Source organism: Balearica regulorum, chromosome 2 (assembly GCF_011004875.1).
Source record: "Balearica regulorum gibbericeps isolate bBalReg1 chromosome 2, bBalReg1.pri, whole genome shotgun sequence".
Lineage (NCBI taxonomy): Eukaryota > Metazoa > Chordata > Aves > Gruiformes > Gruidae > Balearica > Balearica regulorum.
In genome coordinates, this window is record NC_046185.1 from 119,480,829 (window position 1) to 119,498,772 (window position 17,944).

General features: G+C 41.8%; 1 protein-coding gene across 1 annotated transcript in view; it reads right to left on the minus strand.

Annotated features, from left to right (window-relative positions):
- TRAK1 (trafficking kinesin protein 1) overlaps positions 1-12,487 on the minus strand; it is a 440,848-nt gene extending 428,361 nt beyond the window's left edge. The window contains exon 1 of the mRNA XM_075745579.1: positions 12,482-12,487. The gene's annotated coding sequence lies outside the window, so the exon portion shown is untranslated. The remainder of the gene's footprint in view (positions 1-12,481) is intronic.
- Between the last annotated feature and the right edge of the window lie 5,457 nt (positions 12,488-17,944).

Consider the following 17,944-nt stretch of genomic DNA (forward strand, 5'->3'; position numbering starts at 1 on the left):
TCCGCTCTGCCCTTGTAAATATTTGTCAGGAAGCAGTTGCCAAAGAAAGTATATCGTTATGCAATTTATTTATTTTTTATGGAAGAAGCGAGCTTCTTCCCCCCCCCCCCGCACACACCTCCTCCTCGCCCGCCCCTCGTCTTTTTAGTGAATCGTAAAAACAGGAAAAGATTATGAATTGCACAAGGTTTTTCTCGGCGCGCAGAGCCCTGTGAAGGCACGTATGTGGCACTCTCTTCCTCGGCGTGCATGGGCTTGCACAGCAGAATATTTTACGGACTTTTTGCGTGTATTGTCTTGCACTGGCAAAGTGTGTTTAACATACCGGGGTAAAAAAATACACATCCCTCTACGTGAAGCAAGGACCGTATACTCTAACGTGTTTATGTAAAACATCCGTTGCTAGTGAAAGATGGATTTATTTCCCCCCCCCCCCCCCAGTATAAATTTGCTTTGGCACTAGCGGATGTTGGGGGTTGAATTCTTGGTCCTGTGCTGGAGGGCTTTGTGCAGCCTCTCGTTCCCCACCAGCCTCCAGCTTCTGTGGTTCTTGCAGCAGGGAGATGTGTGGTTCATGGAGGGGCCACCTTTATACTCGTTTTTCCACTGATAATACTGTTTTAAACAGGCTGTGAGTTTCTACTCAGTAAGTTACAATGATTCCCCCCCCCCCCCCCCGTTCACTTGTTCAGTAATATGTAGTGTTAGACTAAAGGAGCCTTTTCCACAGTGCTACTTGATTTTCATGTCCACTGCTTTTTTTTTTTTTTTTTTAAATCGGCACTTTTTAAAACGGGATTTCTCCTGGGGGAGGTGAGGAGGAATGAGTAGGGCTTGCTGCACACAGAGGGTACCCCAACAGGCAACCCTTGCAGGTGTACCTGGCATGGGTGGCAAGGGGCCACAACCCAGTGGGGCAAGTGCAGGGGACGGGTCCTGAGTCTGAGGGTTAGCTGTCACTACTAAAATGGCTCTTGGAACGCAGCGGTGATGAAAAAATCCTTGTTTCCTCCCTGCTCCCCCCTGCCGTTGCAGGGCATGTAGCAGTCATCCGCCCGCCAGCCTCCCTGTGCAGTAGGCAACCTCAGGTCCCCGCTAGTAAGGAAATGAAATGCCACCTGGACAACCCTGAAGTCAGAGGTTCAAAAAATACAGCTTTCCTTGTTGTGCTGTTTTCTCATAGGACAGTTGCTCGTTTTGACGACGCTGGCCAAAAGGAGGGCAGGAATGAGGGCGACTGTTGGCAAAAGTTGGCAAAGCAAATCCTGCTGGATCAGGGCCAGTGGGCTGTGAATGCTCATCACCTTCCAGGGGAGTTGCTATGAGCAGAAGGACCTGCCATTCTTGACACCAGAAGTTTGATTCCAATTTACGATAAGAGTCAGAGAAAGTATTCCTAGAGATTGGTTTAGGCATTAAAAAAAAAAAAAAAAAAGTGCGTGGGGAAGAGTTAATTTCTTTGTCCGTCTCCCTTTCTCTGCTGCCTTCCTCTACAAGCTTGGGAAAATCTGGTCTGCCTCGGTTTCACCCTCTGTAAAATGGGAATAGTAATAATGACAGACCCCTCCTTTTAGATCCCTGGATCAAAGGTACTATATAAGTTCAAAGTGCTGTTTCTATAGGGCATTATTGCCAAATTCACTATAAGCAATTCCATTGGGCACTTGATAACAACAGTAGAATCAGTCAAACGCCCTTGATGCATTGCATGGTCCCAGATACCTTTCAGAGCCTCTTTGTGTGCCATCCCACCCCCTGAGGTCTGCAGGGATGGGGCTTTCGGAGCCTGGATCTTGCAGGAGCAGGAGGGGTACAGTCCGTGTCTTTGCTTCTGGCCCCTGAACTATGCACCGCTTTTCTTTTTGACCTGACGAGGACAACTGGAACTAGCCCTTTTAAAAGCAGGTTTAAAACATACAACTTTATATATCTGTATATATCTATAAACGTTTCATGAGGCCTTTAACACATGATGCTAAACTCTTGTTGATTTTTGGTTGTTTTACTCTTGCATGGTTTGTCATTTTAATCTGTATTTGTTTCACTGCAAAGTGGTTAGGATGCTTTCAGATCTAGACACATTGCTAATAGAAATTTGGTTCCTATTAGCTTTGTGATTTTTACCTATTTGGTAGCTAACCATTTTCTAAAATAACACCTTTTTTGAAAAAACACTACCCCAGGAAAACTCATATTCTTAATAGCTGGAAGTGTTACAGTTACGATTATCATGTTATACTGTTCTTTCAATTATACAAATGTTTGTAAAATACATTTTGTGTTTCTGTTTTTTCTAAAATACAGTGTGTTACGGTCCACTATCAAAACAAGAAGAGTAAATATTATATCAGGTATTACAGTGCAGGGCTTCATGAGTAAATTCACAAACAGTCCAGTTATTATTCTTCTTCTACTTTTCTTTCCCCGCCTGAGAAGCACCGAGTGTGTATATGCAGCTTCAGAAGTTTCCTTAGAGCTCTTTTATACTTTAATAGGTTTGTTTTGGTGGCTGTTTGCTAGATGAGTATGCTGCAGAGATATTTTTTTCAAAAGGTCAAGCAGTCTCCTAACATGTCCATTGTGTATCACTGCAGTAAGAAATCCTCAGTGCAAAGGAGAGCTTCATGGTTAAATTTTAAAAGATAATGATTTAAATCTTTTTGTTAGCCTCTTTTTTTTACATCCTTAGCACTGCTTTTGGAGAGTCAACTTTTAACACGGTAGAAAGCAGGAAGCCCATTAATTAAAAATAACAAACAGCTAAAGGTAAAATTAGTTGGTCACCTTTCCTTCCAAAATGCTGGCATTTAGCTGTATTTGTAAGGAACATAGTAACGAATGAGTAGCCATGGCACTAATATAAGGACAAAGCAAAATTACCAATTACAGAAACATCTAGGGCTCTGGGCCTGAATCTTTGATTTCCCGTATGGATCTTAAAAACGTATGCATAATTGGCTTCTAACTGTGCATACTCTAGGAACATACTTGAGAATCAACTACAGATATTTTTTCAGATGCTGACTAAATATATATTCACTTGTCAGCAAAAAAATAGATCATTCTGATCCTATTAAAAAAAAAAAAGAATAAAAGAAAAGGAATGTTCTTCCAGTGAAGTTGTAGTATACTAAAAAAGTCCCGTATTTTCACTTTCGTACAGGAGTGAAGGGAAAAAGAGAGGAGATGCTTGCAGTATTTCAGCATTCTTTGAGATGCAGGACTAATCAGCGTAACTTCTGCCTCATACTTGAGAACTACAGTTTATTAATACACTTCAGAACCTTTGCTATGGTAAAGCAAATAGCTGTGCCATTCGGGCTCATTTTCAGTGAAAACAAAAATGTTCTTTATGGACAAAGAGAGAATTAGCCAAACTCAAAATACTGATGAGATTTCACTTTTCTCAACAATTACAGAAAAAATTCTGTAAGTTTGTAACTTGGGGTCATTTTGAAGGAAAGGGAGACCCTACAAATTATTAATAAATTAATATAGGACATACCGATCAAACCAGCTTGTTAACTCGTTGGAATGACATAAATAGGAGTAGTTCATAAATGTTGTTTCAAGCATCAAAAATAGAATTGTCAGTGGCCACCAATTTGATTTTAAAAAAAAAGTTATTCTTTTCCCTCAGTGTTCTTGTTTTGAATATATACATTATGCCTTAGTGTATCCCTCTTTAATTCAGTACATGTGAATGCCTACAGCAGTTTATATATCAGGTATGTTTCAGAAACTGAAAAAATTCTCCAGCTAATTTAGCAGCTGAGGCGCTACTCATCAGAATATCTGATTACTGGCATATTAAGCAGTGGAACAGAGTAAACACGAAGCATTGCATCTCCCAACACATATATTTTAATTACTACTAACCAAACAAATAGCAAGATGGCTTTATATTCAGAATTTATTGCATGATCACGTAAACAGAAATCCACGATACTGGTCCTTTTCAAAATGTCATTATCAATTATACCGCAGCCCTTAAGTTTGCCTTTAAAATTTCTCTGTGTGCCTGTCTCTTAATGATTATGGGTCTCGCACTCCCCATTTAAAACAATTGCAATGGTTGTGTTCAGGCACCCTGGCAGAAAAAACAGCCAGAAACACAGGCAAAAACGGTAACAGTCGCAGAGGTGTGACACCTTCCTTCTTCTTCCCTAATCAAACTCTGTCCACATGAAACCCCCGATTTCTCAGAGTTGTAACCCTTTAATAGTCGATACTCTAAATATAAAGCTGTACTTGTACAGAGAGCTGTCTTTAAAAAGGTAGTTGATGTATAAATTTTGCCTTTTTCTTTCAATAGCTTTAGGCCAGATTTCCTTATTCCAAGTAATTGATTCTAATATGTAATATTAAACCAAAAGATAGTACATTATTAAGACCTGATTTTTCTGTTCAGACCGTTCTTTCTTAATTACTGTGCAGTCTGAAAATACGAGAGCATCAGGGTAGGAGTTTCATTTGAACAAATCTCCAAACAGGCTGTGCGTGGACTAGGGCTTCGGGTTTTCCTTACGCCGCAGAAAAATTTCCTCTTCCCTCTCTAGCTGAAACCCCTGAGCAGCCGTAAACACCTCTTGCTATCTGGATGCTTGGCTCCCCTAACGCAGTCCCGTCATCTTAAGCAACCACTGGTCAAATGAATTTCAGTGACTGATAATCGAAATTTTCCTTAAAGCCTGCAGCACGGAGGAAGTAGTTGTAGCATTTCTGCAGTTACGGCAAGAAAACACTGTCTTTCTTAACGTCTTGGTTCTCAATGTCTCACCCGCGTGAAATATGGGTAACAACACCATACTCCAGGCATATATACGGACACCATTGAAGAAAGGGTAGGAGCGATGGAGACAAGAGCTAGAAACTCCCAACGCCACAACGCGATTACAGTGTGTTTTCCTTCCCTTGTTCTTTCAATTCACAGTAAATTTCATTCCAGCTCTTAGAAATCATCATTCTTTCCCCCTTTTTATTTCAAAATGGTTGCATATTTTTTTCATTCACGAAAAGGTTAAAGGCGTTTCCCCATCGCAGGAGGGATTATCTTACCAGAGGATTCTGGGACTGCAGATGTATACTGCGGCAAAATCCTAAATTCATCGGCAAAAAAAAATCATTTCCAGACCCCAGCTGCTAAAAATAATAGAATTATAGTAAATCATTGATAAGATTAAAACATAAAGCCATTTTTACGTTCCAAAGTGCTCTAAAACATGAGTCTTTTCTCTTAATTCATTTCTTAAATAATGCAAATTTTAAAGTAGCTTTTCTATCCCAAGCACGCAGCGCCATGAAATCGATAATTTTTGATCTTTTGGTTAGTAGGCAACATGGTGAGCTATTGCAGTGACTGCAGGCAGCAGACATGTTCTTGTCAGCTAAAAATTTTCATATTGTTTTTGAGTCCACGGAGATTTGCGGATGGGATACAGCCAGTTATAGCTTCAGCTTGCACTTTGCTGGGGGGACGTAAACCAGCACCCTTTTAGATGCATGTATAGATATAGATATATGTTTTAAAAACAAGAAGCATTACTGGATTTTAAACAAAAAATTATGTAAAAAGAATGGCTGGTGTGATTATAATCGCATCATGCAGGGTCCACGGTTTCCATTTAGTGAAATTTCGCAGAGGGCAACTTCTTAAGAACATCCCTGCTGTGCAGAGTGAAAAGCATGAACAAACCAAAGACAGAATTCATCTGTGTTTATATTTTACAGACAATGAAAAACCTACTCTTTGTATGCCTTTTTTTCCACCTTATTATTTCACGAAAACTGCAGCATTTTCCCCGCCCCCACCCGAACACTCACCACCCCAGCACTGCGGTGTTCGGTGTTTCATTCTTTCTCTCTTTCTTTCTTTTTTTCCACCTCTTCTTCTTTTTTGCTTTCACAAATTCTGCACGCGCCATCTTTGTCTATTGTTACTCTTTTCTAATTTCTCTTGCCCATTCTCTTTCAAATCAGCTAATAAACAGAAGGCTAAATGCCTGATCAATGCTTATGTGTTGTATTCTCCCCATCTTTTTCTTTCTGAGAAATAAAATAAATTAAAAAAACCCGAACACCCCATGCCCCAAAATTTCTGTATTACCATAACCTGTTGTATACAGTGGTGATAAAAAACATTATTAACATAATAGCAACAGCTGCAGCCTAAATAGAAGCTATGAGATAATAAATGTGCTACAACAAATTAATTTGCTGCAGGTGCTTGTGCTCTGAACTGCGTAACCCAAGCCATTTCAAGTCTGAATACAATTATTATTCCCCCCACACGCTAAAACAAAGTGCAGAGTGAAATATCCTGCTATTAGAAATATCTTGTCCTGTCCCCCGAACGTTTTCACCAGCAGCAAAGAGTGGAAGAAAGGATTTTAAAACCTAAGTAGAAAGCTGTGGCATTTAAAAATATTTAAAGAGGCTTCAAGTCATGTCCAGGCTTGAAGAGATAATGTCTGTTTATACATTAATTTGCACCTATTGTCTCTTAACCAGAGCTCTATAGGTAACGACGCACCAAGGTATTACATATGTGCAATTGGCAAGGCAGGGGCTGTAAACATCTCATTAGTAACAGATGCATATTTGTATACGTTGGCGCTTTCGTTTACTTCATTGCAGAAGGAAAAAAAAAAATCTCTTTGCAATTTGGCTTCTATAATGTGCTGTGAACTAAGCAGGGATTTTTACTGGTTTGTTTTTTGGGTTTTTTCTGGTAAATATAATGTTTATGGAAGCCGGTGAGTAGTTAGCTTACAGGCATGCACCGGTAGCATGTTGCAGCATTCTTCAGACTGCGAAGATGGGAAGTTAAATGAAGCCAAGTGATCTCTTTTCATTTGGGCACTATAATGTAAAAATTAACCATGTGCTTTTTTTTTCTTACTCTCTTCCTCCCCCCCCCCCCCTTTTTTTTTACTGCCCACAGACCTAATTGTCTGAAACCTGGTGAAAAGGGAAAATTAAGGGCTCAGTTGTGCTGGCTTTACTAGCTTTTTCATTGCCACGGTACACGCCGCTCTTTTTTTTTTTTCTTTGCAAATGTAACTAGAGAACTTGTGTGTTTTAAAAGATTGATTATTCTCACAGAGTAACCTTGAAATGTTCTTTCTGTGATCTTAAAAAAAAAAAAAAGTATCGCGTATCCTAAGAGAACTAATCAAACTAATTCCTCGCACAGGACGCATTCCCTCTGTGTTTTGGCATAGCTTTGTAGTGATCAGAGAAGCTCCACCAAAGACTTGGGACGCGGTGCTGTCCGGGAGGGTGGTGCAGATGGAGAGGTGCACTGAAAACCCCACCGATTGCGCAACCCTCGGTGGTGGTGATGAGCACTTGCTCACATGAGTCGGCCCCGGGGAGGTCAATTGGATTACTCAGGAGCAAGTGCCATGTTGCACAACTCGTCCCTAAGCTAGAATTTGCATGTCTCAAATCCCTTTTACCCGAAGAAGAAAATGTATAATCAATTAAGCAAAGATGTATATACTGTGCTGGTGAAAATGGGTTTGGTTTTAATGCTGCTTTTGTATCAGTCTTGTTTTGTTTCTGGGGTTCCTACACGTCTACTCCAAAGATCTGATTTTTAATTTGTTAGTTGGGCTCAGCTTCCATCTATGTCCATAGCTATTTTCTCAGAATAACAACTGGGACATGAATTCCTAAATTTGAGGCATTCATCTGCATAATAGTTCATGGTAATGTGTCTCCCAGTCATCATCCAAGTGAGTAAATAGTATAGCATTTCTGCATATGAAGCACGGGGTGAAAATGCGCTTTCGCAAACTTCTGTGCAGGTATTTCCACAGCCTGGTGTCTCCTTTCTCCTGAAGTAAAGCCGGTGTTACAAACGAGCGGTGCTGTAGGCTCTGTCCCTCAGACCCCACCTAAAGAAATGTGGCGCGCAAGTATTTCAGCATCATGCTCTTAGGAGGCAGGGTGCTGTTCATGCTCACAAATGGTGTCTGTATTTTGCTGGCAGGTGATTGCAGTAGGGGAACTGGATCAACCTTTCATAACTTGTTCATCCATCTAACTGGTTCCTGCTACTGAAGTACCAGAGCAGGCTGGCTCAGGTTGTCAGGACCACATCGCACCATAGGAAAATCCAAATCAAAACTGGAGGACTGAGGAGCAGGTTTTCAGGTTATTTAGGCAGCTAGTAGAGTACTCCATACCATCTCTTGCTCCTGCTAGCAGGTGCTTTTGGAAATGTGCCATCTGCCAAGCAAAATGTCCTGTTTGGCACTCAGCAGGAAAACTGGGAGAGAAGCCATGATTGACCTAGCCCTACACAGGAGAAATGCATGTGTCGGAGAACAGTGACTTTACACAACAAAGCATTGCATGGTGGGACTCATGGGTGGCTCCAGTAAGAAAACATATGCAACTACTTTTGGAGGTATTACACCACCTGATTAATTTATTGGGGGGGGGGGGGGATAAGTAGATGCAACAAGCTGTTTATTTTTCCATTATAAACCACCTCACCAAAGAACAAAAAGGAAGAAGAGGAGATCTGATAGCTGGCTCTGGAGAAAAGCAGATAGTTAAGTGTAAGACAACCTGTACAGTGCATGTAGTGTGACTGGCGACTTTTTATTGCTGTGTGTATGACTGCAACAAAGCAGAGACTAGGGTTTATTTTTCGCGGGCTAATGTGACTCAAGGTTAAGCTTTACTGTGAATTTTGAATGTGGACCTAATCCTGAGCACCCAATTCAGAAAGCATTTGTTGAGCGTGAAGGAAGGCCAACAGGACTACCCAAATTAAAAAAAAAAAAAAACAAAAACAAAATCAAACTGAGTGATCGTGCTAGCACTTTATTGTATCTGGTAATATCTGCCCTTCTGCGTAATTATAAATGACTTTTTTTTTTTTTTTTACCTCATCTCAGTTTCTGCAACCCGTGTTTACACATGTTCTGTTTCTGCAAGTGTATTCTTCGGCACTGGAAATGTGAACGTGAATGCGTGAGTCTGAAGCACTTTCCTGGGCACAGACTCACCCGTTCATTTGTGTGGGTTTTACAATAATGTTTTGTTATTGTTTTGTGTCAATATTTGCTACTGCACTGGCTCTGCCTTTTTCCTTCCACCCACCTTTCTCCTTGCACGCGCTGCCAGAGAAGTGTGATTTGACTGAAACCATTCCAAGAGATATTGCCATTTACAGCAGCGTCACTGGGTATAATTTGTCAGGCAACGTCCGCGGGGCTGGAGGGGAGGCTGCACGTGGACGCGTGCTATGTGTACCCGGGGGGTCCCTGCAGCCCATCCCCAGCCAGCCCACCCGCCAGTCCGGAGAGGGCTGTGCTACGTCTCAGGGCACGAGTGTTGTATGGCTGGAGGTTTTTGGAGCTGGGGTATGGGTTAGCAATTTCTGAGCTCTTCTTTTGCTTCTCTGCAGAGCTGGACAAGTCAGGCACCAGCACAGAGGGATGGCTTGCAAAGGGTCTTTGGGTGAAGGGCTTAACTCTGGGCATCCAAGCCTCTAGAAACAGAAGTGGGGAAAGGTCTTTGTCAGCTTTGCCAACAAATTTACTTATCCCTGTGCATGTGAAATACTGTAGGGCAGAGACAAAGCTACTATGGTTTCTGGGGAAGCCCTCGGTGAGAGGGTTGGGTTGGCAGCTATTTCCTTCTCCTAAGCTTCTTCCTTTGCCCTCCCAGTATTTCTGTGTTTGCCATTGCCCTTCTCAACCATCAGGTTCCTGATCCCATTTAGAAGCAACGCAACTTCTCAAATTATTATTTTTTTGAAGCTGGTTAATGCCATTGCAGAGTGGAGCCGCTCCCCCCCACAAACAACACGATGAGGCCTACTGATGTGGTGCATGGTACAAAGGGACTCGAATATGGCTGAGCTTGTGCTGCAGGAGGAAGAAGGAGCTGATCAGGAGGTCTGTCAGGGGAGGGATCTGCAGTGTGAGCGGGAAAAAAACCCATCAGGAGAAGGGGGGATGTCAGCTGCCAGCACCATCTCCTTTGAAGATCTCCACAACCGGAGAGAGGATCAGGTTGCCAGCAAACTCTCTCTTCCCAAAACATCCTGCCCCTAAAAAAAGGAGAGTGGAGCACAGATTGCCAGGGGCCTTTTCTACTCGCCCCCTCACCCTGTGAGTGTCCCACCCTGCCGCCGCCACCACGGAGGGTCCCGTAACTGGGCGATAGTCCCCCTCCCGCCATGGCTCTGCTGTAGCCGGGCTGGGGGGCGGGGGCACATGCCCTGTGTAACTTCTGACCCACTGCATTTACCCGCTGCATTTCGGATGGAAATAGCCAGCGCCTGAGGTTTTATTTGCTTTCAAACCCATTTGTAACATATTGTCACCCCTGGGTAACTAGCAAGTTTCACCCATGTATGCTGTTTTGTAAACTCTTTGGCTGCATTATTCAGTGAGCGATGGTACAGATCGCAGCATCAAAGAAGGGAGAGGGGGTGCTTTTCTAAACAGGTGAAAATGTGTGAGAAAGAGTAAAAATAATTTTTGGCATGAATTTTCACATGAATGAAGGCGTGAGCAAGAAAAAAGAAGAAAAGCTTTTGGCCTAGACAGAGTTAAATATGAGTTTCACATTTTTTAAAAGTACGGATGATCCAAATCTATTCATTATTTGAAATTCATATCTGGTCCTGTGCATGAAGTGTAAAACTGATACTGACTTTTAGGAATGTCCCTCAAGACCTTTATACACCTACATTCTGTTGCTTTTCCTTTCATCCTCTTGTCAGTCAATACTTAACCCTTTTGGATTCTGACCTTTTGATAGTGTGAGGGCTCAGTATAGAGCTGATTAGATAGTTAAAAGGATATTCTTGCATATTTTCACAAATCAAAGCACTACGCTTGGTTTACTGTGATTTGTGGGTTATATTATTACAGCTACACAGGAGCTTGTTCACTGAGGCACTAAGTCTCTCAAAATCTTCCCTAATTTGTTTCACAACCCTTTATTTATTTGAAAATTCCTCCCCTTTATTATTTTTTATTCTTTCTTGCACGTTAAATCAGATGTTTGAAAAGCACCCCTTATCGAATCGGCAAGTGTAAAAGTTTCCGTGTGATTTGTGCAGTCATTGAGCCTCCCTAGATAGTCTGAACAAACAGTTTGAGAAAGAGCATATGAGACTGGTTAGTAAGCACTGATATAATTTTAAAAAATCCTTTAACCCAAATGGTAGCAAATGTGTAAAATAATGACTAAACAAAAATATTCAACCATCTCTACACATCTAAAACATTTCTAAGTACGTACCAGTCTCAGGTTCATAGTAATATCCTTGACTGTCGTCTAGTTTCAGGAGTATAAGGAAATTGTTACAGAAAAGGTGACAATAATATGTCTTGTTGGAACTGAGAACCAAAATGAAGCAGCTGTACATCAGAGAGAAAATCTGAACCAAGAGACTGATAATGAGTGTGGCAAGTATTTTTTCTTGCTTATGGGTGGAAAAGCCAGCGAAGTCTCCGTTTGAAGACAAAGCACATAGTAATGTGATCATAAAAATCTCCTAATGGGGACTATGTGATGTGCGGTAAATGTATTCCTTTCAATACATTATTCCCTCTACGCGCAGTCTTTCAAGGTTGCCTCAAACCGTACTGGGGATATGATAGTGTCAGCGCAGCTAGATGTGGGCAGAGCTGAACCTCCTGTTTCATTACTATTGCTATTATTTGTGCTGTTATTATTTAATACGTATATCACAGCAGCTCCTCAGAAGCTCAGATAAAAAACGTCGCCCCGTTTTTGTAAGGCAGTGTGCAGACATTGCCAAGGAACCACCGGTCCTCTGAAAAGCCTGCAATTGATGGAAACGAGTGACATTCAGAGGGTGGGGAGAGGAGTACAGTAATTATAGGTGGGGTTGGTAGTATTACCTGTTATTAAGGGCTTGCCTGACACTTCCCATTTTAAGACCTGTTTTTGGTGGTTTGTAACTACTTAGTAAACTTTAACCATTTGTCTTTCACTAGACTTCCGTCCTTGGCTGCCAGTGCTGCTCAGGCGTTATTAACAGGCTGATTTATTTCATTTAGGCATCACAGCAGGATTGGGGCTGACAGAGGGAGCAGCAGCTTTAAAAAAAAAAAAAAAATCAAAAGAAATTTTGTCATTGTGCCTTTCACTGTTTATCTGAAATAGTGACTTAACTATTATAACGTCACCCTGTTTCCTTGTATTCCCCTGGCTGTTAGTCTGCATCCATTTGTGAGCTCTTGTCTTAAACTGAAGTTTGTCTTTCTGTCCTGCATTTGTACAGTACCTTACACAGCCGGGTGCTGGTCCAGGACTGGTACACCTATAAGCTACAGCAGTGCCAAAAAATACCCTGGTTTTGCACAGGACAAATGCTTTTGGGAGGCAAAGAAATATTCCCTGTCCAGAAATCCTTCACGGTCTCTTCCTTATCGATTGTGACTCTCTAATTGCTTACCTTTCCCCTCACACTTAAAGTGCTGGAAATATTTCACATTCAAATATGAGTGGCTTTTCTTGTCAACAACAGCTCCTTTTAGTAAATGCTGTTGCTAAAAATAAAAAGGCTGTTTTTCAGGCTCTGTTTAACCAGAGACACGGTGCTGTTCGGGGATCGAGCCGAGCAAAAGCTTATTCCCTCTACCTGTGTGTTTGGAAGCAGCACAGAGAGCAAGGGATTGAGCCACTGAGTTCATGTTGCCACTGGAAATGCAAAACAGAGGGCCAAGATTCATTAAGATTGTTGTACTAAGTCAATATGACCTTTCCCTTTGTATTTTGCTTCCTTCGATTGACTTGAAATTGGACGAAGCAGTAAGCACTGTGTTCAAGACTTCTGAATTTCTTCAGCAAAGGTCGATGTTTTCAACTGTAAGGGGATCATTGTTTCAATAGTGATTTTTGTGTTACCCATAAAGCCTCACAGGCCATTTCATTCACCTCCTTTATAGTCAGTATTTTTCACCCCCATTAAACTAAAGAGTTGACAAAATCTTAACATGATTTGGCCTTTTAGAATAAATGCAAAAATCACTGGATTCACATTACAATTCCATGTTGTTAACATTGTGCTTTCCATACCTGAAGCCCAATCCTGCAAAGTGTTTCGGGTTCTTTTGTTTCAGTTTTAATTTTAATTATGAGCATTTTCGTCCTCCAGCAAAGTGAATGTCCCTGACATTTGCAAAATCTGTCCCTATATTTTACCAAGTCAGTAATGAAAAAGTTTGAAGGCTGCATGTTCGAAGCTGTTCCTATTGGGATTAAGGATGGTTTCCTAAATGCAGACCTGTGTTCTCTCCTTGTAACCTTGTTATGGACCGTGTAATCTATGGCACACTTTTAGAGTGTAATCATATGGAAAAGTCCTTGGCCATAAAAAGCAAGCAAACAACACTAGATCTCAGTAAACCACAAATGTGCTTCGACATCCGAGTGTGGGCAGACCCAGGAGCTGAAGACGATGCCATGCATCATGCAGAGGGTAATTTTCTGCTGATTTTAAAAAACCCCAAACACAACACACACTAACAAATCTGATTTGACCTAAGATCTTTATGTGGCTGTGATTTGTGATTAATTTATTCTTTCCTTCCTGGGTGGCCTCTCCTAGCTTTCAATGATGTAGCAAAACACATCCCCCTACCCTTCTACCCCCCGTCTTTTAAAAGCAGCCCACAGTCCTTGCTCACAGGTCTGCCAGCTCAAAAGGCAAAACTGACTTTTTTTCCCCTTTTAGGACCATACCCTTTACACACTTGCACATGCACAGAACTCCTGCAGGGGTCAACGGGAGTATATTACGCAGGGATTGAGAAGAGAATACAACCCTGCCTTGCTGGTGTTTTTCCTAGGATCAGGTGGAAAGATGGTGTTTGCAGGACACAGTTTGCTGGCACCACGCCAGGCTCATGCCAGCTGCTGCAAATGCATGGTAATAAGCCTATTTCTATGCGAAAGAGCTTATTGCTAATAATTTCTGTCAGCTTCTAACCGATTAGTGTTTTAGGTTGGTTTTTTTTAAATCAGATGTTTACAAGAAGTATTTTATTTTATTTTTTTTAATGCCGTATTTTAATGCAGTGCTAATGATTATGAGCTCCATCTGACTCATCCAGCCCAGAAACCAACTTATGTTGGTTATTCTAATGATAAAAGCTAAAGTAAAAAAAAAAAATAATAAATCCCCAAACAACTTGATTTTTCCTCCTATCTGGAATTAATGTGAACAAATTTCACAGTAAGAAGCAGAATCTGCAAACAGCCAGACTGTAACCATTTGGGCTCTACATGTGTGCTGCTGGGAAGGGGCACCAAATGGTGGGTGAACCTGCTAGGAGTCAAGAAGACACAAGTCAAATTCTTTAGGAACCGTCAGCCCTAAAAGTGATGGTCTCACCATCTGATGCATGGGGCACTGTTGAAGAGCCATGTTTTGCCAAAGTATCCATTTTGAGCTGTTCTAATAAGATACAATAATTAGAGGCATGGTGGGAGATCCTGTAAATGTCCCTGTGAGCATTAGACAATCTCTGTTCCTTCTCTTGTGGTGCTACGGCTTTTTTTTTTCCTCTCTTTTTTTTTTTTTTCCCTCCTAAACAATAAGGAGGAAAATAAGGAAGAAGAAATAAGTGACCAATACCAGTCTGGTTTCCAGGTAACATCTATCTGTATCACAAAGCAGGCATCAGAGATGGCGTAGGCCATCACAGGGCCCCGGGGGCTGAATTGTTCATGAAGACCAAAACTTACCAGGAGCTGGTCTTTCTTCCATGGCAAGGCTGAGTGGGATGGAAGAACCTGAATTTCTTGCTGATCCTATGTGTGGCTAGACAGGTCTTCACGAGCAATCTCATGTCTTTCATGAGCTTGAAATCCACATTAACATTTTAAAATATCAAGCAATAACTGTATGAGCTTCCAGGCTTTCCAAAAGACTATTTATAGCCTCGTATACCGACAACCAAATTCCTGTGTACGCTGCTATCCCCAGCTGATTTTATTAGGTGAGGTTCTGTTGGATGCCCGTCCCCAAATGACACTTCACATTCTAGAGGGGCCCTCAGACAGTTGCATCTTGGCTCTCTAGCTCTCCTCCAAACAAGATTTGTGAAGGACTAATCTTTGTTCAAGTGGGAAGTGCCAGATTTATGTCTGGTCTGTACGATGGAAGGGAGCTGGCTTGACTTCTCCATTCAAGCCTGCCTTAAGTCCTTATCATCCCTGGCAATATAGTATCACACAGGAGGTGAATTCTTTTGGCATCTCACCTGGCATAGCCTATGACTGTCCTCTGAAACATCCAATTTGGAAGGAAAGTCAACAAAAGCATCACTGAGGGGGTGCCCCTACTTAATGACATTTTCTGGAATGGGTAAGAGAAAGGAAAGCTCAGAGTGGGCTTCATGGAGTTACAGACTAGGAGGTCAGAGGTGCTGCTGTTTAACTTGTCTGATCCTGTTCTAGAAGGAACTTAATCTCGATTTAAAAATTTCCAGGGGCAGGGAACCCAGCAAAACCTTTGGGTGGTTCTTCTAGTAGTCAAACATCAGCACTTGTAAAGTCTAGTCTGAACTTGTCCAGTTTCAACTTGCAGCTTCTGGGTGTTGTTACACCTCCATCTTCTGTACCACACAACCCATTATGAAGCTCTGTTCTTACAGACTGATCAAATCCAGTCCTTCATTTTCTCTGTGATAAAATGTCAACCTTTTACTGTATAAGGCAAGTTTTTCAAACCTGCTGTGCTTTACAGCTTATTAACACCTTTCTGGACCAGAGTCACCGGGATGGGACAAAGTGGATGCATATAGACTGTGCCTGAGCTACAAGACAATGTGGTGAGTTAAAGCTGTTGGGTTTGTTTTGACCGGCTCCACACATCCAGGTGGCAGCCTCTGGGACACCGTGATGCAGGAGGCTGGCGTTCTTCAGTGGGAATCCGAATTCTGGCAGCCCCTACGTCCCATTGGAGATCCCAGGAGGCAAAGGCCAAGGCATATGGCACGGCTGGTCACGGCTGAATGAGGCACATCTGTACAGCTCGCTCACACAGATGCAAAAGAGTTGTATTGACCCACGATTTCTGCTACTTGGCAGTTCCTCAGAAGCAGATGGGGCTGCAAGGTTGTTAGGATTCACAGATGAACCAGCACCAAAATACAAAATGCAGCTTCTCTATCCCAAGGTACTCCCACCCTTGTCTTAGAGACTTGGTCTTTTGGCTGCTGCATCTTCTCAGGGATTGGTACTCCCCTGGCTATTCACCATGACCAGGCTGTCATTGCTTTCCAGGACAGAGTCCCCCATTCTGTAACAACCTCCTATAGTCACAGCTTCTTTACATCTTTGTATTGGCGTGTATTAGAAAACATACTCTTTGCTTACTAATAGCTTGCTCTGCATCAGTGACCTCTCTTCTTTGTTCACCTCCAGTCTCTGTGTCATCTGCCAACTTTGTCAGCGAGGATTTTGTATTTTCTTCCAGGTCACTGATAAAAATGCGAAGTAACTCAGCTGTTTTTGTTAGCAGAAAAGGCCCGTGGGGCTGTCCCTTGCAACTTGTGGGTTCTTAGAAAATTTGGGTTTCTTATTATATCAAACACAAACTCCCCCCAAAGGTAAGCTGCCTCGGAAATGACTCCTATCAATATCCCACTTGTATTCCGGAGCACAGCTCTACTGCACAGGGAGAAGAGATTTACGCATATTGAATTCACTGTTATTACTTTGACAAATAGCATAATCCCTCAGAGCTAGTTCCTGCATAATCACTTCTGTATGTTTTTACTGACCTTAGAAACAGAACTAGAGATAAGAATAGTTGAGAAGATGGAAGACAGCTTACCAGACCCTCCTTTGCTCCGGGCTGATACAGGCTGCCTGGAAACCGTTAAAAGATGTGCTCCAACTTCCAGCGTTTTCTTCAGTTTTCTGGTGACAAGGACACCCCTTTAAAGGTTTAGGTTAAAAGAGGGATGTGTTTTGAAGGAAAGCAAAGGAAGAAAATGCATTTTTATTTTGCATAACAGTCCAAACAGATATCTCTGCGTGTATGTGTGTTTTAATCATGGTACAGACATCAGATGCTATTCAGAGGGAGTCAGGCAGGGCTGAAACCCCAAGCAGATGGATTAAGTTTAATGATCAACTGAAATGGGAGCAAATATTGTCTGCTTTAAGACATTTTAATGCTTTATCTTTAAAAGCCTGAATTAAACCGGTGATGAGTCCATGTTGCCTGCTCCTTGCGATTAAGCATTTTGCAGATCCGTGTTCATGTTGTGATTACGTATCTGGGAGTATCTATGACTTTTGCCCCCCAGCATGTTCTTAAGGAGAAGATGTCTTCTCCACACAGCCTTTAACAGTGTGCTATCCAAGTTCTATCAAACCAAATTTTGTAAAACTAATTATTCTTTATTTTTTGGGTTCTTCTCCTTCCACTTCTTTCAAACATGGGATTTTTATTTGTCTGGTTTCTCAATTTTTCAAAGAAGCTAAGTCAAATATATGAGATCTGCGTTTTCTTCCAAAGGCGAGGGTTGCCTGCCGTATCACATACAGCTAACGCCAGTGAAGTTTTAGCTAATGAAACTGTGATAATGTCAAACGCATTTCATGTCTGTCTTTGAGAGGAATATAATGGAGCTGACTGAAGGCTCTGCAGACATTAGAGGCCATTCATGTGTTAGCAATATGAATTCTGTGTGGTGATGCGTCTTCAGGCTTACTGTTGTAAAAGTGTTTGTAACATTTCCAAGGGTTACAGCATGAAGAAATCTGAGCAATTGCATTTACCAGAGTCTGTCAACAAGTTATCTGAAAAACAAGAACCGGGTTCTCAGATCAGATTGATTTATTTATTACCATAGCATATTACATGCCCACATAATATACAGGGCACACATTCAAATCTTTTCTGCTAAAAATGAGATTCAGTAAC